The sequence below is a fragment of the Miniopterus schreibersii genome (genome assembly GCF_964146895.1).
Source record: "Miniopterus schreibersii genome assembly, chromosome: 4".
NCBI classification, from domain to species: Eukaryota; Metazoa; Chordata; class Mammalia; order Chiroptera; family Miniopteridae; genus Miniopterus; species Miniopterus schreibersii.
Genome location: NC_138105.1, coordinates 18,780,774 through 18,804,042, shown reverse-complemented (window position 1 = coordinate 18,804,042; position 23,269 = coordinate 18,780,774). Strand labels below are relative to the sequence as shown.

General features: G+C 45.5%; 1 protein-coding gene across 4 annotated transcripts in view; it reads right to left on the bottom strand.

Moving 5' to 3' along the window:
• NRG2 (neuregulin 2) overlaps window positions 1-23,269 on the bottom strand; it is a gene marked incomplete at its 5' end in the record, with an annotated part of 175,791 nt that overhangs the window by 138,443 nt on the left and 14,079 nt on the right. The gene's annotated exons all lie outside the window — the stretch shown is intronic.

Here is a 23,269-nt window from a genome sequence, read left to right as displayed (position 1 = left end):
CCCCACCCAGACTGCCAGGGGCTCTCAGGTGCCACCACACAGCTCGGGGTGCTGGGCTCACTTAAGACAACACTGGGTATTTATTTGCACACAGACCACAGGGGAAGGTCACTTTCTTCCCTGGACATTGTGCGTTTCTCCCAACTCTTTCCACATATGAATTAAAGATGCCAATAAAGTTTTTAAAAAGAAAAAAAAGAATGACACTTGTGATATCTGCACTATGATATCTGTAGAGCCCTAAAGATGACCTATAAACCCCCACAGATTTAGCTATTAGGATAATCTGGGACAACAGCAGACTCTAAATCTTGTGCTGGGAGATTCTTTAAGAGATGTGGAAACACACCCTAGCCGGTTTGGCTCAGTAGCTACAGCTTCGGCCAGAGGACTGGAGGGTCCTGGGTTCGATTCTGGTCAAGGGCACGTATCTCGGTTGCAGGCCCCATGCAGCCCTGGTTGGGGTTCATGCAGGAGGCAACCAATTGATGTGTCTCTCTCACATCGATGTTTCTCTCTCTCCCTTCCACTCTCTTTGAAAAGCAATGGAAAAGGTATCCTTGGGTGAAGATTAAAAAAAAGAGATGTGGAAACACAAAATATTATCATTATCAAGCATTTTCTCCCTCAGTAAGTTGGTCTTCAGAGTAAGTGAAGCACAGAAATACAAGTCAATTGCCTGCACACCTCTGTGCCTGAACCCTGACATTTCCCATCACCACCCCACTTTGCTTCCAGCTTCTGCACCACTTTTTCAGCTTCCCTGCCTATAAGCCATGGGGGAACCAACTTAGCAATCTGTCCACCCCAGGGACTTGGGCATCCTGCTGAGCAGTGAGAGGACTGAAGGGCAGCAGTCAGTGAGCTGGGGAGCCCCTGAACCGAGCCAGTTGTTAAGTAGGCGTGAGAACCCATCAGCTGGAAACACCGAAGGCGGGCAGGCAGGCGGAATGATTCTGGGTGAAGGAACACTGTAAATGTTGTCACCCAAAATAGAGCTGAGCTGAACTTGGCTCCGAGGCACTGCAAGCCTCCTTCCTGCTCCCCGTTGGCTCCCTTCCGAGCCCTCAGAGATGCTCCCCAGGCACCGTACCTCCTCCTCCCAGCTGCCAGGATTGGTTTCCTCTGGGTTCTACTCGAAGAAGTTGGAGGCATGGGCAAAGGAGCTACTCTGACCTGGAGCTCCAGGAGTCAGCCCTGGGGACAGGCTCAGTCCCTCCTGGCCCAGCAATCATACGAATTCCACAGACAGACACCAGGGAACTCAATGAAGCCAAAGGCAGCTCTACCAGGATGACAGCATGGACCCCCTTATCTCTGCCATCACCTCCCCGTCACCACTCCTGCCACACTGACCTCCGGCCCTACTCTTCTTTTTATGTTCTATGAACCATCCAGTCACCCGAGTTAGAAACCTCAGCATTTTCCTCAATAAATTCTTTTCTCTGAGAGCTACATGTCATCACCCCTCCCCGGAGGACTGGCTCCCCTTCAGGCTCTCTCCAATGCATTACCTCCTTTGTTTTTTACAGCTTCGGTCGTACCTCGGGCCTACGTCACCTTCCCCTGGATTACTACAGAAATCTCAGCTTTCAACTGCTCTCTCTACCGTCAATCACCAGGTATGATCCAGCATCACCTGTGATCACTTCAATCCCCTCTTCAAAAACTTTTCAGGGGCTCCTCCCATGTACAGAATGAAGTCCAAACGATTTAACATAGGACTCAGGGTCCTTCGCTTCCTCTCTGGGGCCAATTTGCTAGCCTTGTCCTTTGTCTCCTCCCCACCTTCACACCCCATATTCCAGCTACATCAGACCCCTCCGAGTTCCCTGGACTTTCCAGACCCAAGGTGTGGCGGTGAGGCCACGCCGTTGCTGCAGGCCCTGCTGACGAACTCCCCCTCCCATCTGCCGGAGCCCACACCATTTACTTGGCACTCGGCTCCTTCAGTCAGGGAGAGCTTGTTTTCCTTTGCAATTTCACAACTAACCTAGAAGAGCCTGAAAGAAGAAACAGCTCCTTCACATTTGTTTGTTCCTAGCATTTACCACCATGCCCTATGCTTTGTAGTATTTAATACACGCTTACAGCTTATGATGAGAGACCATGAGTTATCTTTTCACACATGGGTTCCTTGTACCCCAGTGAAATTACAAGCAACTTGAAGACATAGGCCATGTCTTCAATTTCTTTTTATCTGCCTAAACATAGAGCATAGTGCCTTGTATACCTCAGAAAGTGATTGATAAATATAAAGTCCAATGATAAAAACAGACATTCGTTCATTCCACAAATATTTATTGAGCACGTGCTATTCGCCAGGCACTGCTGTAAATACGAGAGATGTGGCAAAGGGCAAAAAAGACAAAAATCCTTGTCCTCTTGGAGTCTGCAATCCTAGTGGAAGGAGACAGGCAATATTTTAAGATAAGCTGGTTAAATGCATAGTAATGTTAGATAATGGTACAAGCTAAGGGGAAAAATAAAACAGAGAGAGGAGCAGGAAGTGACCCGGACCTGCGTTTTTAGGTAGGACAGCCTGACAGGTGGCATCTGAAGAGGCGAAGGTTAGGGGAGCGAGCCATGCGGATTTCTAGGGGAAGCATGTTCCAAGAAGAGCAAACAGCAAACACTAAGGTGCTGAGACAGGAAAAGTCTGGCAGGTACAGGAAAGAACAAGGAGGGCCACCCTGGGTAATGGGGAGGAAATAAGGGGAGAAGGTAGGAGCTGGGGGTCAGGGAGGTAACAGACCGGAACGTGCAAGGGGGCCTTCAGTCACCTCACTCAGATGGAGAAAGAAAACCAGATCGGGCTTAGAGCAGAAGAACCTCCGGAGCTGGCTTAGTTTTCATTTTTTTCAATCTGCCTGCTGTGTTCAGAACAGACTGAAGAGAGGTAAGGGTGGAAGCAGAGAGACCAATTTAAAGGCTATTAAAACAAGTAGGCAAGAGATAACTGCGACTTAGATCGAGTGGATAATTGGGGAGGTGACGAGTAAAGGGGAATTTGTCAATTGATGGGCAAAATTGCCTGGATGTCTCCTGTAATCTTTCCCAGTTCAAAAGGTGGTAAAACCAGTTTTCAGGTTGAAAATATTGGAGCCATCCTGCACTCCTCCTCTCTTCTCCCACTCCACATCCAATCCTTTCACAAATCCTGTACATTCTACCTTCAAAATACAAGATATCAAGAATCTGACCACTTCTCATTACCTCCCCAATTATCCACTTGCTCCAAGCCACCACTTTCTCTTGCCTAGTCGTTAAATAGCCTTCAAATAAACTAGGTAATTTCCTACGTTTGACAATTATACTTTGGTTATATAACATGTTAATATTAAGGGAAGTTGGATGAAGGGTGTATAGGAACTCTCTGTACTATTTTTGCCAGTTTTCCTGAGTACCAATAGGAAACTAATACACAAAAGTAGAAGGAAATAAAGATATTTCGAAAAGAGCTATTGTCCTTGAGTAAAGACTTGATCAAGGAATATCTCATCATGATTATGTCTCCAGCTTTGCCTCACAGCAGATACAATATCATATTCTACAATTAATAAATGGAAAAGGCAAGAGGAAAAGAGAAAATTACCATTAGGCAAACACCACAACCAACTGCTGCAAACAGGATCCACCAAAGAATGCTAAAATTAGTAGTCAAAAAGGATTTACATCATTTCAAAGTATGTCCTCCAAGATATTTATTAACTATAAAGGGTAAGATAGTAACTTCATACTGGAGAAATTCAGCAGAAACCACCTGCCCAAGTGATCAAGGTTGTCATCATCAGTATGATGCACTGAGGACACAGGCTCATTTCAGTGGTAATCTTGTCAAAAAGGCATAACCTCACTTCAATAATGAGAAAACTGAGGCACATTCTTCAAAATAACTGACCAATGCTCTTCACAGATGTCAAGATCATGAAAAACAAGGAAAAACTGAAAAACTGGTGCAGAGTAGAGGAGATGATGGAGGAATAACAGCTAAGTGCAATGTGGGCTCTCAGGTGGGCTCCTGGAACAGAAAAGGGACATGAGTGGAAAACAGGTGAAATTCAAGTAAGCCTACGGCTTAGTTAATAAATATTATAGAAATATTAATTTCCTAGTTTTCATCATTTTACTCTGGTTATGTAAGATGTTAATATTAGAGGAATTTGGGTGAAGTTGTGTACGGGAACTCTGTACTATTTTTGCAACTTTTCTGTGAGTCTAAAATTAGTTCAAAATAAAAAATTTAAAAAGAAAGATTTATGCCTCCAGATTTACCATTGATTAAACGTCACCCCACAACTCCATGCACCTTTCCCTCCCTCAAAAAGTCTATTGGGCCTTGAGCTCCCTAGGGCCAGGGTGAGGATTTGAAGGAAAGACCCCAAAGCTTTAAGTCTCTCTCTTCCCGAATGTGAGAGCTCCTCCTGTGAACATCAAACGACCTGATGATTGATCTGAAATTGCCATTAATGACCACCATTTAGCAGTTTATCAGAGAAGTCCACCTTCAATTCTACTGGCCAGAAAAAGGTGGTCAGGGACCAGAAGCTGGTGCTCCCCCAGACACAGTCACCCCAGCAGCACATCTAATACCAGCACTGATCTTCCCCCCAAACGTGTGACCCCATAAGAAAGGAGCATGCTCCTGGTCTCAAAACCAATCTCTGACTGCATCACGGTCTGCTTGTTTATCTTCCATTCCCCACAGTGGCTACATTCTTGGACAGACACAGCCAATGGAAGGAGTGCTTCTGGATCACCAAGACCAGAAAGGCCACCAAGGTTATGTCCACAACCACGCAGACCCCACATCTCAGGTACCACATGCCCATTCCATTGCCCAGTCTATCCCCAGCACTGCAGACATCTCAGGCTCGTGTGAAGATGAGAATTACACTTGCAGCCTGGTTCTTTCACCAAGAGAGCCCAGACTGCATCCAGGAGCAGGGTGGCAGGATAGGGGGAGAATGGGAGATGGTATGGTGCAGTGAGGGACAGGGAGGGAAGCACTGACACTAGCAGTACTCCAAGCCAATTCCACTTCAGATATGACTCTCCAAGTCTTCCCCACAGGCTACTGAATTCCTACGGAAAACCACATGCCAAAGATGTCTAGGGCTCAGGCTTTGAAAATCAGTGGCCCCTTCAAAAAACCAGTTCAAAAAGGGCCATTAGCACACATCGCCCCCTTCCTGAGGCCAGGCCAAAAAGAAAGGATTCTTCCATGGCATGAGCTGTTGAGGACCCTCCAGTCTTGGGTCTCAGTTCTGTTAACAACTCTAAAATGTGCCACCTATCACTCATCCTGGTCAGTACATGTTCTGCCCAGCTGTCCCACGAGAGCAGGCCACCACTGTGCTTTGGAGGGCTCTTGTGCACTATTACAAACAAAATGGGGATTGTTCCGCTCCAGCAGAAGCTTGCAGTGTTGAAAAAAGCTTTTATGTATAGGTTGCCCCAATTTGGCTCTCTCATACATGGCTGGCATGGAATGGTACAACCATTCTGGAAGGCAACTTGATAATGTGCATCAAAAGCCTCAAAAATGCTCCCACCCTTTGACTCAGCAATTCCACTTCTAGGAGTTGTCCTAAGGAAACCAGAGTTGCACTCAAAGATTAAGGTACAAGGTTGTCATGCCAGTATTAACTCTAATAGTAAGAAATTGGCTACAATAAATGTTACACAACCAACCACTGATTAAATAAAATATAGGCCATTCATAAGATGGCCTTCTATGTGTACATTAAAAACCGCATTTTCCAAGAGCAGTTTGCCATACATTATAAAATGATCCCGATTTGGTGTGGATGTAGTGTGGGAAAGGAGAGGCATGCGAGTTAAAAATGCAGGGAAAGCCAGGCCGGGCATGGCTCAGCGGTTGAGCGTTGACCTGGGATCCAGGCGATAAGGGTTCGATTCCCAGTCAGGGCACATGCCCGGGTTGCGGGCTCGATCCCCAGTCGGGGATATGAGGGAGGCAGCGGGTCAGTGAGTCTCTCATCGTTGATGTTTCTCTCTCTCTCCCTCTCCCTTCCTCTCTCTGAAATCAATAAAGATATATTTAAAAATAATAAACAAATAAAATGCAGGGAAAATAATACACCTCAGCAGTAGTTATCTCTACGTGGCTGAGGTACTGACGGGTCTTTTTAGATTTTCTTTATACTTTTCTAAATTTTCTCCAGCAAACATATATTACTATTCTAGTAAACAAAATAGATAGCTCCCGTTTTATAAGCAAATAAACAGTTTCAGAGCCTCCTTAACTTGCCCTAGGCTCTTCAGTGAGTCAGAAATAAAACCCAAAATAAAGTCCCTGGTCCTCAAAAGCCTCGCTCATTTCACAAGCTGCCAGCACGCGCGCAGTGGCAGCTAGGAGGCAGTGGCTCTTAACTGGGGCAACTTCGCTCCTCAGGGGGCAGTTGGCATGTCTAGGGACATTTCTGTTTGTCCGAACTGGGGGAGAGGACGTTACTAAACATCTTACATTGCACAAGATAGCATCCACGACAGGGAAGTATTTGGCTCAAAATGCCAAGACAGCAGGATCCCGAATAACATCATTTTGGTCAACGTTGTTTTACTGTAATTTCAATGAGGAAAAAAGATCGATTCCCAGGGGGCCTCTGTTCTGTGAGACTGCACATTCCCTCCGCGTGCGACCGTTTTCTCTGGATACTCTGGTGGTGTCTGCATTGTCCCAGCCTGAGTGAGTGTGGCTGTGGGGGGGGGGCTCCTTTGCTAGAAGGGTGTCCTGTCCAGGGTGGGTTCCCATCTTGCTGCCTGAGCTGCCGGGATAGGCTCCGGCCCCCTGAGACCCTGAACTGAAATAAGGGTGGTGGAAAATAATGATTTTACTTGTTTTTGTTGATCTTTCCTAAATGTATGTATAGCTCACATTTACTTCAATGTTTCATATTAGAAGTGTTTGGGGGTCTTTATTTAGAAGTTTGGCGATGTTTTTGTGATAAAAAAATATATATATACCATAGGAACTTATCTCTTGCTTCTGTCATTTAGCCTGTGGGAAAATTGGTTTCATTATCCATTGCTTCTCTTAAAGTCACAGTTTGGCCCGGCCGGGCGTGGCTCAGCGGATGAGCGTCGACCTAGGACCCAGGTGATCGGGGTTCGATTCCCGGTCAGGGCACATGCCCGGGTTGCGGGCTCGATCCCCTGTCCGGGGCGTGCAGGAGGCAGCTGATCAATGACTCTCTCATCACTGATGTTTCTATCTCTCTCTCTCTCTCCCTCTCCCTTCCTCTCTCTGAAATCAGTAAAGATATACTTTTTTTAAAAAAGTCAGTTTCCAAAAACCTAGCCAGGACTTTAAGTGGACTTACTGCAGCTCTTCTGCTAGAAGCCCTGCTCCAGGGGAAGGAAGCGCCACTTTCTTCCTCCACCAGCGGCCTCTGAGAAAGCTCAGGGGCTCTGAGGCCCACCAGGCGCGTCCACGCTGCTTCTGCTTCAAACAGGGTCTGACTTGGCAGTTAAAGGGCCCCAAGGTGCAGAACACCGAGGACTTTATTACTTATACTAGGCATCCTTCCTCTTCCAATGGAAGACAAATCAATTGCTCATTCCACTCAAGAGCCATAACAGACACAAACAGAACAGAGCGAAGGATCAAGAGCTCACACAGAGGAGAAGAGCCAAGGGGGGACAGGTAGGGGAGCGGCACACTGGCAGCGTGATGCCAGCTGGACAGGAGGCCTGTTTGCGGGTCTTTCCTCGGCACCTAAACTTCCGGCACCTCAAGAGTCCTGGGTGATTTAACTTCCAGACTTAGTTCCTTCCAAGTATCTTTAGAGAAGGAGAGAAGGAAAGAGCCCCACCTGAACCCTGAGAAAGGTTCTTTCCCTCTCAGAAACCCTCTTCTCCATCAAAGGGGCCACTTGCTTGGACTTAGCCATTGGTTTCAAGGGAACACGGACATGATTTTAGCATTTCCTGTGCTCCTGGGCCCAACTTAGTAACTCACAGGACTCAAGAGCTGGAAAGAAACTTGGCCAAACCCCCTTCCTTTACAGATCAGAAAACCAAGTTCTAGAGAAGCTAAGGATCTGGCCCACGTCACACACTTATGACAGAGTCAAACCTGAACCCAGATCTTCCATCTGTCTATTCCTTAACAGCATCTCAGTCACCAGAAAGTCTGGTTCTGTAGGACAGCAGCCACCAGTCCTGTCAGAGGAAGTTGTCAGAGGAACTGCTCTCTAGTGGCATTTCACATAAGAGAGGGTGTGGGGGACCCACATAGGAATGTACACAGTGGGGAGACTGTCCTCTGTGTATCCCACTAAAGACAAGCTCAGAGTCTATGCAGGAGATGGGGGGGGGGGGGAGTCAGAGATGTGTCCCACAACAGGTGTGAATCCCTGGTGTTGCCACTGGCATCTCCTTCAAGTAGCCTAGGAAACTTTATTCAGCCAGAACAGCAGGGCTCTGGTCCACTGGGGTTGCTGCTGGCCCCTTCCATTGGACAGGTGACCACACAACTCTTTGCTGTATCTATTCAACAGATATTTATTGAGCATCTATATTATGTCAGAAACCAAGCTGGGTACAGGCCCTTTGGGACTGACCTGTTATGGGTCCCATTCATGGATTGCTTCGAGATCCCACCACTCTAACTTTCCCTACAGGAAGCTCATCTTCACCCAAGCTAGCTTAGGAGAATCTAACTTTGGCTTGTGATCAAAAGGGCACAATTAAAATAAAATGAAATGTGTATAGAGGGTCAGCATAAAATGCCAACTTAAAATCTAGAAGGGGAAAGAATAGCCTATTTACCCCAGCAGTGGAGGAAAAATAATCTTCTGACAAATAATATGATCAGAGACAAGACTGGTAGATTTTTTTTAAAAAAAGCATGAAGACAGGGGAGGTATGATAATATGGTTAGAACATGGATTCTAAGGTCAGACAGGCCTGCTGCTACTTCTAACTAGCTGTGTGACCTTGAGCACATTAATTAACCTCTCTGAGTCTCAGTTCCCCATATGAAAAATGCGATAATAGCAATAGTGCCAGCCTCTTAGGACTGATTAAGATAATATTTGCCAAGAGGTTACATAGCACTAGCACAATTCAGTGGCCATTCTTTCTGGCACTTAGAAACCACTTAGTGCTCACTCTCCAAACTGATCCTACCCTTTCCCAGAAGATCTTAGCAAATTGACACAACAGACTTCCCCGGGCTCCCTCATTCACTGTGCTGTGGATTAATGCCATCATATTTCTCCACCCTCTCTGGCACAAGGAACCCTGCCCAAGCCAGATTGCAGCTTGGAGCCCAGAACCATCTTGGGGTGGTCTGGGCCCCTTAAGGGAGGGTGGTCTGGAACACGGTAAGGGGGGGATGAAAACCCTTGTCTAACCAGTAGAAACAGAAGCTCAGCAGTGCTACTGTGCTTGGAGGATTCACCACGCACCAAAGACCCGCAGAGAAATTAGCAGCTCTCAGAATGTTGCTGCTCCTGCAGGATGGGGACACATGGAGTCTCTCACCTGCCTTGCCTCAGAATGCAAGTGTTTTCAGAGTCAAAGTGTCTAAAACCAAAACCAGATCTCTTGTTCCTGGAACTAGGCTGAAGTTTCTTCAAGAGGAGGGCCTTATCCTCTATATTCCCCATAACTCTGAATGAGATTCTACATACAGGAGGCACTTGAAAAATGCTTTGAACTGCCCAGTCAGGCATGGCTCAGTGGTTGAGCATCGACCTAGGATCCAGGAGATCATGGTTCGATTCCCGGTCAGGGCACATGCCCGGGGTTGCAGGCTTGATCCCCAGTTTGGGCGCGCAGGAGGCAGCCAATCAATGACGGCTCTCTCATCATTGATGTTTCAACTCTCTCTCCCTCTCCCTTCCTCTCTCTGAAATCAATAAAGATATATTTTTTAAAATGCTTTGAACTAAATACTTCTTTACTGTCAGCAAATAAAATGAGGACTGTGTACCGTAAGGTCACGGGGGAAGCCAGGCATGCCCGGGCTGATTTCCCCTCCCATCCACAAGGGGCGGTGCCTTACTTATGCTGGGTTAGGTACCTTCCGTTCCAGCCACAGCCCTCAGGGATCCAGGTGAACTTTGAAAGCATCTGATACATCTGTACTCTCCCAGGAGGCTCTCCAAGACTTGTTAATTATTGCTACATGTCCTTTGAATCTGGATCCCATTCACAAGGCCCACTGCCATCCACTAGGGGGGCGCTCTGTCACTAGTCCCTCCCAATCCCATTTGTACAGTACACAGCCATCAGAGACCAAAACTAATCAGGTCACTTTCTTATCTAAAAGCCTTCAAGGGACTTTCTCACATGCCAAGCTGGGCCTGTGGGCCTGCGTGTAGGAAGAGTAAAAACCAAACTCTTCAGCGTAGCACACGAGGCCCTTTTCAATAGGCCACAGTCTATCTTAGCAGCAGTATCTCCCATCACTTTGAACACATAGTACATTGCACGCTTTCATGTCATTGCCCATGTTATTCTGTCTTCCTTAAAATTCTTTTGTGCCATCTTCTAGTTGTTCTTCACCTCTTTCTGGCAAACTCTTCAGCCCTCCTTCAGGACTGGCAGGCAGCCTCTGAAATGGCCCCCAATGATCCACCTTCTAATATGCCTGTCCCTATGCAACATCTCACCCGTGAGTGTGGGCTGGACCTAGTGACTCACTTCTAACAAATATAATATTACAAAAGTAAAGAGATGACACACCCGCCGTTCAGTTACAAAAAGACCATGGCTTCTACCTTGCTTGCTCTGAGGGAAATCAGCTGCTGTGTCATGAACTACCCTATGGTGAGACCCATGTGACAAGGAACTGATGTCTGCAAAGACGTGAAGCCTGCCAGTGGCCATATGAGTGAGCCTGGAAGACCCCTGTTGAGGCTTGAGATGACTGCAGCCCTGGCCGACACCTAAACTGTACATGAAAGTCCCTAGGCCAGAGAGGACTCAGTCAAGTCACATCTGGATCCTTGACCCACAAAAACTGTGAGAAAATACATGTTTGTTGTCTTAAGCCACAAAGTTTTGGGGTAATTTGTTATGCAAACATAGATAGCCGATACAAGGACTCAGCTCAAATGTCACTCATCTATTGAGCATTCCCCAACACCTTCTATCCCCGAGACCATCTATACCTCTCCCATTGCTCATGGGATAAATCCAAACTCCTTAATATAGTCCCTAAGGCCCTACATGATGATTCAATTCAGCTCACCTTCCCAATGTCATCTTTCACCAACCGCACCTTGCACTTGGGGTAACCAATCTTTCAGTTAGTCCAATGTGCCCCATCTTACCTTTATCTTGGCACATACTGTTCCCACTTTCTGGAGTACTTCTCTCTCTTTACCTAGTTAACTTCCATGTGTTCTTTGAAGTCCCAACTCAAATCTCTTTCCTGCAAGAAGACTCTCCAACTCCCAAGGCTGTGTTTAGGTGTCCTCCATTTGTCCTTTCCCTTCCCTATACTTTTCTAATCTGAGCATTTATCACATTATGTGGTCAATGCCCTTGACTTGCTTATCTCCTAGGCTGGACTGTAAGCTCTTTGAGGGTAGAGCACATGTCTGTCACTCACAAATGAATGTATACTAGCCCTGACTTAACGTTTAGAAATTTCATTATACTCAAAAGTGGTCCTTCCAATACCTTGGCTTCTCAACTCCTTGAATTCTCCTCCTGTGACCTTGCCTACTCTCACTACTGACCCATTCACACACCAAAGTCCCCATCAGCATCAGCATCAAGAACTACAACCTTCCATGATCTCAAATGTATGTATTCCACTCTCCAACTAGCACCCCAGACTTTCCAGCTCACTCCCTCTAGTATTTGGACTCTAACAATTCTTTTACCCTAATAGGGTCTCTGATCCATTAACACTGCCATCTTTTCACTGTTCCTCACAGTGGACATGACATCCTCTCTTCCCTTCTCTCCAAGCTTACATTCATGATCAATCTTTATAATAATTCTCTTTCTTCACCTGGCAAAATCCCACCCAGCATTTACACCCATGCAATTAAATATAGCTGGAGATAAGTACACAACCATGTAGACTGGTCTCACTTTAAATTCATGACCATGAACCAAAGAAGGGCCTTTAATGATGCCTGACAACCATACTCTATCTCTCTAGTACAGCAATTTTCAACCTTTTCCATCTCATGGCACACAGAAACTAATTACTGAAATTCTAAGGCACACCAATATATATATATATATATTGGTGTGCCTTAGAATTTATATATATATATATATTGCTGATCTGACCAAAAAATAGCTATGATTTTTATTGATTTAATAATAATAATAACAGTAATTACCTACCCTTTTTGCTCCAAAGTGACTTAAAAAAAAATAGGTGCCTATACTTGTATATAAGGAATTCTGGTACCAAGAATTAACCAATCAGATGCAATCTTATTATGCAACATGACCAATAAGATGCAACTCATATTATGGTTCAAGTCAGGGCACTCAGTTGATTAGAGCATCATCCCGATACGCCAAGGTTTTGGGTTCGATCCCAGATCAGGGCACATACAAGAATCAGCCAATGAATAAGTGGAACGAAATGATGCTTCTCTTTCTCTCTCCCCTTCTCTCTAAAATCAATCAATAAAAGATAATAAAATAGCCAGAACCCAAACTCTTCTCATCTCCTTTGTCACCACAATACACAGAGACACCATCATCTCTCACCTAGATGTCTGCAGTGGCTTCTGTTTCCACCGTTTCTCCTGAAAGCCTGGTCTCAACTTAGCAGACTTTGTGATCTCTTTCAAATACGTCAGATCATATTACTCCTGTACTCAAAACCCTCCTGTGGATCCTTTTTTCACTAAAAGAAAAAGCCAACTCTTCACAATGGCCTACAAGGCCCTACTTGACCTGGCACCTGTTGCCTCTCTAATCTCAGCTCATGCCACTCAAGACATATGGGCCTTTTCGCTGCTCCTCGAACTTGCCAGGCATGCTTCCACCTTCCCTCTGCCCGACATTTCTTTCACCAAGATATCTATATTTCTAACTTACTCGCCTCCTTCAAGTCTCTGCTCTAATGTCACTTGTAAATTGGGTCTATTTAACCACCCTATTTAACATTGCAACCCCCCCACATACTCCCTTTGCCCCTTTCTCCTTTATTTTTTCTTACAGTATTTACCAATTCTAAACACTTTTCAATTTACTTATTTATTATGTATATTCTATATTGTTGATCTCTCCCCACTAGAAAATAAATTCCATAAGAGCAGAGATTTTCAGTTAACATTGCAAGCACCTGGAGGAAGCCCTGATACAGAGGAGGACTCAGATACTGTTAGATGAAAGAGTAAGCCCAGCACAATGCCTAGCGCATAACAGATGCCCACCAGGTACTTTGTAAGCAAGGGAATGAATAAGTGAACCGTCTCTCACTAACCTGTGAGCTGCCCAGGAGCAGGGATGCGTCTTACTCATCTTTGTACCCATAAAGAAATGAAAATTCAATAAACGCTGGTTAAGCAAAACGGAAAAAACTGAAAATGAGTGAGATGAGACTAGAAATGTGAGGTGCTCGCATTATCCTAAGTATCCCATTTCCTCCGTGGACACTCCCAGCCTGGAGCTTTCCATTTCTGGATCTTTCACGATGTAATTCTCAAAGACTAGAATGAAATGGAAATGGTCAGGTAGCCAGGCCGGGCGTAGCTCAGCGGTTGAGCGTCGACCTAGGATCCAGACGATCAGGGTTCGATTCCCAGTCAGGGCATATGCCCGGGTTGTGGGCTCGATCAATGACTCATCATTGATGTTTCTCTCTCTCTCTCCCTCTCCCTTCCTCTCTCTGAAATCAATAAAGATATATTTAAAAAAAAAAAAAGAAAGAAATGGTCAGGTAAACATGATGGAGGATGGGCCACCTTACCAAAGATGGGCTTCCCTGTAGGCTTCAGCTAAGGCTTCACCACCAGACTACATGGGTAGGGTTTCCAGGTGGGCACACAAGGAGTCCCTAAGTAATATATGCAAATCAGGCTCCCATGAGCTTTAGCTCCAATGTCAGGCTTTGGGTCACCAAATTCTGATAACCTAGAAACTGGAAAATCAAGTTACCTCAACAAACACATCCCTTGTGCTTCTCCTCTCAGGGCTCCACATCTCAATAGGCAAGGCTGGCATTGGCTCAGACACCTTTGCAGCCCATCATTCATTTCTGACACTGGGGGCAAGGGAGTGAAATGGCTCCTTATGCTGCAGTCGTGGGACAGGCTGCTGCGGCCACACCCTCGAGTCAGGAAGGAAGCAGTCAGCCTTCCCGATGCCAGAGCCTTGCTTGCAACTGGAGAACACACAGGCTGTCACCTGTAAGAGAGGCAGGAAGGGTGGTGCCAACTTGGAAGTCAGGCAGGAGGAATTAGAACTCTGCTACTCTCTCATTCCATGACCTTGGGCAAGTGATTTCACTATCTGGGCCTTCAGCTCCTCACATTTAAAACTAAAATTTTCAGGAGCATTTCAGATCTTGCTCCCCACCATATGTCATCAGTTTGGCTCAAGTAAACTCTTATAAAAATTCCAAAAAAATTTTTTAAATAGTTAGATAATCTAACTATATGATTTTCATGAAACTAAACTATTATTGACTTCTCTCACTTGACAGTTTGGGAAGATAGCATTGTCTACATATACCTCCCTGCAAATTCATCATAACCCCTTCATCCCCAACTCAGCTGTCATTCATTCATAAAAATAAGCAATCCTGGTGCCAACTATGTGCCAGGCATTGTGCTAGGACTGGGTGGATAGCTGTGAATGACACAGTCTCTTCCCCAGGGGCTTATAGTCTAGCAGGATTAAGGATGTGGAGTTCATGTAGAGCACTTCTGATGGGAGTGGGAACTGGAAGAAGTCAAAGGGGTGTGAGAAGAGAGGTCATGAAATAGAGACAAGGTGTTTAGACTGTTCTTCCAAGAAGTTTGGCTGTGAAAGAACAGGAAGACTGGCAGTCACTCAAGATGGGAGAGACTTGAGTATGTTGTAAAATGGAGAGAAAGGATTCAGCAGAGATGGAGACAGAGACGGGACAGTTGAGAGAAAGAAAATTCGAGAGTATCAGGCTCCTGAGAAGGTGGGAAGGGATGGAGTACAGGGCAGAGCTGGAGGACAGGCCTCGGACAACAAGGGGGGTGTCCCCTGTGCTTTGGAAGGGAGCAGGAGAGGATGAGGAGTAGGAATATCAGCTTATACTTGTCCCTCCAAACACACACAGTCATAAAGTCAGCTCTGCTGTTTTCCAGACAAAACCTCAGGATTTAGGGGCCTGCGTGTTCTTGGTGAGCAACGTAGACCCCAGGAGGCATATAGCCTCTGTGGGCCCCATCTTGATGCATAGTACAAATGACATTTCCTCCTCTGCCCAGCTCTTGAGTCCGAACAAGGCCAAATGGGAGCTGCTTCAAGCCCAGTTGTTCACAGGTCATGTGACAGGACCTCTGGGAGATGGCCCAGGCATGACTAGGTCAAATCTGGGGAAATGACTGAAAACAGCAATAATGTAGAAGAGAAATCACCAAGTGCCGGCATGCAGATGAGAGATCAGACGGGTGTGTTAGGAGAGGAAAAGGCCTATTCCTTCTCATGGTAACCTTGGGAAGGGGCAAAGGCTGCCTGGCTGCCTAGCAGATATGACACACTATGGTCCATAGTGAAGTGCCTCCCACATCACTCACTGCCCAGGCACCTAACCTATAGCTCCCCTAAGACTGGGATCTGGGGAGTTTCTCCAGTTCACTGTCTCATAGCCATGACTAACTCTAGGACCAGGATTCAATCAGCATTTCTCAGGCCAATGTGCAGAGACAGCACTAGAACACAAAGATTTAAGAGGGCAAGTACTTGTCAAGGTCAGAGAAAGCAGATCAGACCACAGAGGCCAAAACACAAATCCCAGGTCAGCACTTGACTCGTGCAGATCCAAACTAATACACCCCCTGCCCCCCAATCCAGGACCTGCTCCCCCGATTTGCTCTCTTCCCAACCCTTTGAGGCACTCCTCCCATGGGCCACAGATAGGATGCTCATTCACAGTGTCAGTGCTTTTAACAAAAGCTCATCCCCGGGGGAGAATCAGCAGAAAAGCTTAATTCCAAATGAAGAACTGTAGAAGGAGCCTAGTTATAATGCGGCCTCCTAGGTTGGTCTTTGTCACCCAGAGTCCCCAAAGCATTGGGGAAGACAGAAGGAAAAGACAGAGAACCACACAGGAAGATGATAACTGAAACTTAGCAGGCTGCCTATAATAAGCAAATGACATAATAGAAATAAACACACCTTTGGGGAGAGGTGCTGCAAGCATTGCCCTAGCAGGCCCAGGGGCTCCAGGGAGTCATGCTGGGCTAGAAACCCGGTTATTTCTAGGGCACCAAGCAGCACCTGACCTGAATCAGAAGGCTCTGGAAGCAGGGGCCAGAGGGCCAATCAGAGGCTGAGAAACACAGCCCTGCTCCAACCAGGGGCTTTGATCACTTCCAGAGTTGCGGGGAGGGGGAAACAACACAGAATTCTTCAATCTCTTGAGTCTCCACATTAGCCATGAGGGTGATGCCTGTGTAATCAGTAAGAGCAAGTAATCTCCTTATCACTTCTCTTTGTTTTCAGACTCGTTCTCAGACTGTCTCTGCCTGGAAAGCATGGGTTCAAAAGAACTCCATCCCTTATAACTGGGTGGCCAGCTTGGAACTCAACTAATTGTTCTGAGCCTTGAAGTTCCTACACGTAACACTGGGAAGGGAAGACCCACCTTTTAGGTTGTTGTGAGAATCAAATGAAGTAATGTCTGCAAAAGTACATGCTCAATAAATGTTAGTGCCTCTTTCTTACTTCCTCTGCTTTACCGGAGGGTTTACTCCCAAGTTCTTGGTCTACATTCCGCGAACTGACAGCAGAGGGCAAGAGAAAAGTGGCTCAGAAGTCTCCTTGCCATTCAACTCAAAAGGTAGACAGTTTACACCCAGATCATCCATAGGTGATGAAACAAGAATTGGTATCAAGAATTTGCAATTGAATCCCAAGAGCTTTCAAAGGTAAAAGAAAACAAGAACAAAATTCATCATGGAGAGTTTTATCGGTTGGCCTGTCACTTGGAGGCGTTTATGTTAGGGGGTTGGAGGACAGGGATAGGAGAAGCAGCTCCTCACCTTCTAGCACGCCAGGGCTCAAGACAGTCAAACGCAGTGTAATATAAACTGTCTATTCACCAAAATGCATCTTGCCTTCCACTTTTAGGAGGAAGCAGGAAATAATAAAATTGCCATTTGAGGTGCTGTTGTTTTTTTTAATCAACCGGCAGGTTATGTCCCAAGATCAGGACATATATGTTCAAGCCAAACTTCTGCTTCCAGAGATCTGTGCAATGAGGCACACGGCAAAATGCTCCAAAAAGAGTGAATTCTACAGTTACTGAGGCAGCAAAATGCCCCCATGCATTTTAGCAATTCATGTAGAAAAAATAAAGTTTGTGTATGTGGCCACCTGGCCCCAAGAGTTAGCTGATTTCATCAAAACCACTATACCATCAATTATAAGGCACAGCCAAATTTCAGAGATGCTAATGGACAGGGTGGGAGCAAGTGCACCACTGAGCCAATGAAATAGAATAGATCTGCCTGAGGAAATATTTTATGCTGCGTCTCAAACTCCTGTTCTGTGGCCTTGCCCTTTAAGTCCTTGGCAGAGGGACTGTAAAGAAGTTATGCAAAAGGCACTCTCAGAGCATTAACTTAAGAGTGAGCAAACTGGTTAGCAGTTATAGTAATAACAGCACACTCTGATCCAGCACTTTGCAATCTCCAAGCACTTTCACAGACGTTATTTTCTCTAAGCTTCACAATATCCCTGTTGGTAAGAAAAGCAAGTATCACTACCCTGATTTTTCAGCGAAGAAAACAAGCTCACAAAGGTCAGTTGTCCCAAAGTCACAGAGCTAGTAAGTGGCAAACTGGAGTTTAAACCAACATCTCTCTCCTAGGACTGTGCTCTCTATTTTATGAAATGAAGTCTGAAGTGAGGGCTGTTCCAGTGTGTCCACTGAAGAAGTCCACGAGGAATGCCTGACCTCTACATTTTTAAGTTCTATCTCTACTCAACACTATTTTCCTAAGAATGATCCTAAAATGCCCAAGGGGGTACAGATTACTAGAATGGACCATGCTTTGCTATCCTCTGGAAGTCACTGCCCATGACCTACGAGAGAGTAATCTCAACCACTTAAGTTTCGTATCACACGAGGAACTCATGACTCCCTGAAATAGCACCTCTGCACCTATAACACAGGCATGGCCTCATATTTAGCTAATTCCTTCTTGAGTCCAGGCAGAACGGTTCTAAGGATCCTGTCTTTATCTACTTAGGGGGCAAGGACAAGGAGAACTTCATTTACCCCAGGTGACTGGGAGATCCCCAGAGAACAGAGTCAGAGTCAGAAATGGTCTCCCAGTCTAGGAGAGGAACCACCGCAACCAGCAAACCAACAGGCCTTATTTTAGGAAGTGTTTGGGCTCCTCCCAAAGTAAGAATAGCCTACATATCTACATGCATGAAAACAAAAGGCTTGCCCAGCCAGTGTGGCTCAGCGGTTGAGCATCGACCCAGGATCCAGGAGATTGAGGTTCGATTCCCAGTCAGGGCACATGCCCAGGGTTGCAGGCTTGATTCCCAGTCAAGGGTGTGCAGGAGGCAGCCGATCAGTGACAACTCTCTCATCATTGTTGTTTCTCTCTCTCTCCCTTCCTCTCTCTGAAATCAGTAAAAATATATTTTAAAAAAATTTTTTTAAAAAGGCTCCATCATCCTCAGCCCTCAGCTCTTCCTTTCCCACAGTCTTCCCTCCAGGAGCCCTCTGCTCTTCCAGATGGGCTGTCCCCCCCTCATTGGCAGGCCATGGACTTGCAATTCTGCACCTCCAGTCTCATCCTCTCACCTAGGCTCCAGGCCTCTACCAAGGGAGCCCCAGCCTTCTCTCTCTCTCTTTTTAGATTGACGGGTACTGTTTTAATCTATAAAAAGAAGTTTGTTTTCAGGAATCATTTGTAAGAAGGTATATATGGTGAATTAATTTTCAACAAGAACTCCAAGAAAATACAATGGAGAAAGGACAGTGTCTTCAGTCCTCAATAAAAGGCACTGAAAAAACTGCCCAGATTTCTCTCTCACTGCTTCTCCAACTCATGCTTTCTGCTGCAGCCTAATGAAACCATCTCTCACCCCAGTTCAGGTCAAACATTTACTGAGCTAGGCACTGTGCAGTGTGCTGGTCCCAAAATGTTTTGAACTTTCTTTCTTCCATGACTTTTTTCAAACTTTTATCTCTACCAGGAATGACCTTCCTCTCCCACCAACTACCAAAGTCCAACTTTACTCATCTTTCAAGGCCTGTCTATAGTCGCATCTCCTCCTTGGAGTCCTTTCTGATATCTCTAACCAGGCAGTATTTGCCCTCCTCTCCTTCTTTACCTGCTACCCTCGCTTGTAGCATAAAACTTAGTACCATTTCCTCGCTAGAACTAGACAAGCTCCTTGATAGTATAGTCACGCCGTATTCGTTGTTACATTTCCTGCAAAGAGTTCTGCAAAAAGGAAGCACCCCAAAATATTTGATCTCCTACTTGGTCTCTCAGCAGCCAAGAGGGAGCCTAGCATAAACTGCCTGGGTTCAGGATCCTGGCTCTGCCATTTATTTATAGCTTCAGTGTGTGTTTAATTTCTCTGTGCTTGTGTTTTTCCTATTGTAATAAAGAAGATAATAACAGCATTTATTTCATATGGTTATTATGAGAACTAAATGAGTTAACATTTACAAAGTAGTTAGTACGGTGCTAAGTACAGTGTAAGTGTAAAAGTATGTGTTAAGTAAATAACATCATTGCCAAACTCATCATTTTCTCCTTTAAAATTACTTTTCCTCACAACTTCCCTATTTTTTGCAAATGGCATGGTTATTTTTCCCAGTTTTCCAAGATCAAACCTTAAACCTTTCTCCCCTTCACTCCTGCTACCCAGCTCATCACCAAGTCTTATAGAATCTGGTAAGAAACCACATCATTTACCTGACTCTTCCCCTAGATTCCAGGGCTTCAAGGACTTTCTAACATCCTCCTTGATCTCTCGAACATTTCTCTCTCTCCAACTCCAGTCCACTCCAAATTGTGTCTGCAAAGTATTTGCAAACATTCCTCTCTTCATATCATATCTCTGCAGTTCCTACAATGGCACCATATCACCCCAGAACCCAGTCCAAACTCCTCTGCCTGTCTCTGGAGACCCCCTTGAATCTGGTCCTAATCTTATCTCCCCTATAGCTCTACCCTAACCACACTAATCTCCTTCTGGTCCTGTAAAGACACCACCCTTGTCTCTACTCTGCTCAGATTGTTCTTTTGGCCCAGAAGCCTTTCCCTTATCCTTCTAAATCACAAAACTCTATTCATTCTTCGATACTGACTTCCAGTCCTAACTCTGTCCTGGAAAATTTCAGCCCTGATTGCTCTTCCCTGTCTCTGAATTGTATAGTCTATTTTCCCTCTTTGTAACTACTATGTACCTTTTGCTTTCCGTTGCTTACTACTGATTCAGGTTAATCTGATATCCCCAACTAGACCATAAACCTCTCAAGAGCAAGATACGTGACTCCTAGATCTCCTAACATTCTTCATGCAACAGAGGAATAAAGGAGCTAAAAAAAATAAAACAAAAAAACCCCCATACCTATTAGCCAATATTTGATGACGATCTTGCCTCTCCCCATCTCTGGGAAGCAGGGAGTGGGTAAGGACAGGGCTGCATACCCATCTGGCTGATCCTATATGCTGTGTTCACAGATGGTGTGGCAACCCTACCTGGGGGATTAGCTATAGCCAAAAAGCCTGCGCTCTCTGTTGACAAACGCCAACAATCACTGTAATCTAGGCTGCCATATGGTTCACCCAACCCTGTAGCAAAATCGGTTTCTCAGGGATATGGAGAGACCAAGCAGGCCAATTCTCCTGCCTGTGGAATGGAGGGAGGTCACCTTGAGCTAGCCCTACAAAAACCGGCAAGGCACAGAGTCTCCAAGGACAAGCCAAAGGTCAAGCAGATGTAAAACCCACATCCCCTGAGACTCCTCTCAACTGAATCTACCCCTTCCCTGGAATCTAGGTACATGGGTCCAGCAAGCCCCCTCTCTCCAGACTCTTGAGACTTCCCTAGAGGAATGCACAGCTGGGCAAGCGCAGAGAGAAGAGGTTGCACTGCCCTCACCGATGGAGAGAGCTGCCCAAAGTCGTGGTTTCTTTCCTTTTTTTTCCCCCAAAGTCATAGTTTAATTTCTGTTTCCATAGCATCTGTTTCTGAGGGCCATTAACAGAGTAAACCAGTTTTGTTACTGAGCCAGCTGTCCTAATTTAGGAGGGACACTCCCCATTTTTTGATCAACTATTCATCATTTTCCCCATTCTCCCTCCTTTATGGATTTCAAAGGCAGGAAGAGGTCAGGCCCGCATCGGCGGCTTCCTAAATTGCCCCAATCCCTCCCATCCAATTATCACAATCACACACTTGGAGAGCTTCTCGGGTTTGATGCTCAGAATGGAATACAAGGAAGTCCCGCTTCAAGAAAGAAATTCAGTATCCACACACCCAGACTGCCCCTCAGCCCAGGATTTTGCTAAAATTTTCAAAGAAAAGCCACTTACCTAATTGGTTTGAAACACTCTCTCCATCCCAGTTCTCGCAGCTGAAGAAGAAACCTCCATTTGTTAGCTCAAAACAAAGCCCAGGGTTTAAGTACAGCCCGCAAAAAATCATACAGAAAGCAGTGGGCTGAGACTGGACCCGGGGAGGCTGCTTTCCAGGAAGGATTCTCATCATTTAAAAATAAAACAACAACAAAATACCTGACAAAGCTCGAACAGTCTCCTCTTCCTTAACTAAGGACACAGCCCAGACTCTCCTCCTGGCCACCTAAGAGAAGCTCCTGTCACTCTGACCGGCTGATTCAGACTGCAATTTTGCCATTCATGTGCCACCGATCACCCTGCCTACATCCTACGGCCCTATTATCTCCTACTCCTCTGTGAAAGCAGAACGGTCTGGGAATCAAGAGGACCCTGGATAAATCACTTGTGACAGACAAGCCTTCTCTTAATTCGAGCTGATTTTGAACAAGCTCTCCTGGCGACGTTCCTTGGGTATAGCACATGTAGGTGTCCTAGAGTCACGTAGGAGAAGAAATCATTTCTCTCATGTTTTCCTCAACTAATATTTATTGAGCTCCTATTACATGCAAAGTACCATGAACATGTCCGGGATACAGTGGTATACAAAACAGTTAAATTCTCCTATTCCTGAATAATCTTTTCAAGGTGCTTCCCATAGAGGCTAATAAAACACACTCCAATCCACACATCAGAGATTTGGTTGTGATTATTATAAACAGCAGGAACAATGATAGCAAAGAGTGTCATACTTTGTATCTAAACCAAGCCCCCACTTTCATCTAAAGTGGCTGCCTCGATTTACCACTTTGATATCTCTACCAACATATTGTAATACCCAGGCCAGTCTCCTCCCATGAACCAGATGCTTGTTTCCAACTGCCAGTTTAATTCCTAAATTAAAATTCATTCTCTTTTCAAGTCACCCAGCAGTTGTTAGCCATCTAAGTTATGTAAGGCACACACACAAAAATAAATACATCCTTTGCTACAGTTCTATTTTGCACTCAAAAAGCTCAGTCTGGAGGCTCATACACACACACCCTCCTTCTCCATCTGACTATGCGGAGTGATCGAATGGACCATTCCGACTGCAGAAGAGCTATGAACGGCCACAGAAACATAGTGCATGTCCTGGCTCATTAGGACTGAGGGAATCAGAAGGAGCTGTGAGAAGTGGGGTCTGAGCTGAGCCTTGGGTCAGGAGGCCAGCCGCTGACGAGAAGGGAAGGAGCGCACACCAAGCCAAGGAAACAGAACGCGCAGAAGAAAAATGGAAAAGGTGTTTGACATTTTCAAAACGGTACATTTTTGCTACAGGAAAGGGTAAGTGTGGCAGAGTGGGCTAAAGGCTTAAAGGCAGATAGGGGTCAAATTGTGAAAGGCCTTGCATGACATGTGAAAGTTTTCACTCTAGTCTATAGGTAAGAATAAGCTATTGAAGATTTCTGGGCTGGGAGAGATAATTAATTTGCTCTAGAAAGCTAACTCCAGCAATACACTATAGCTGGAAGAGAGCA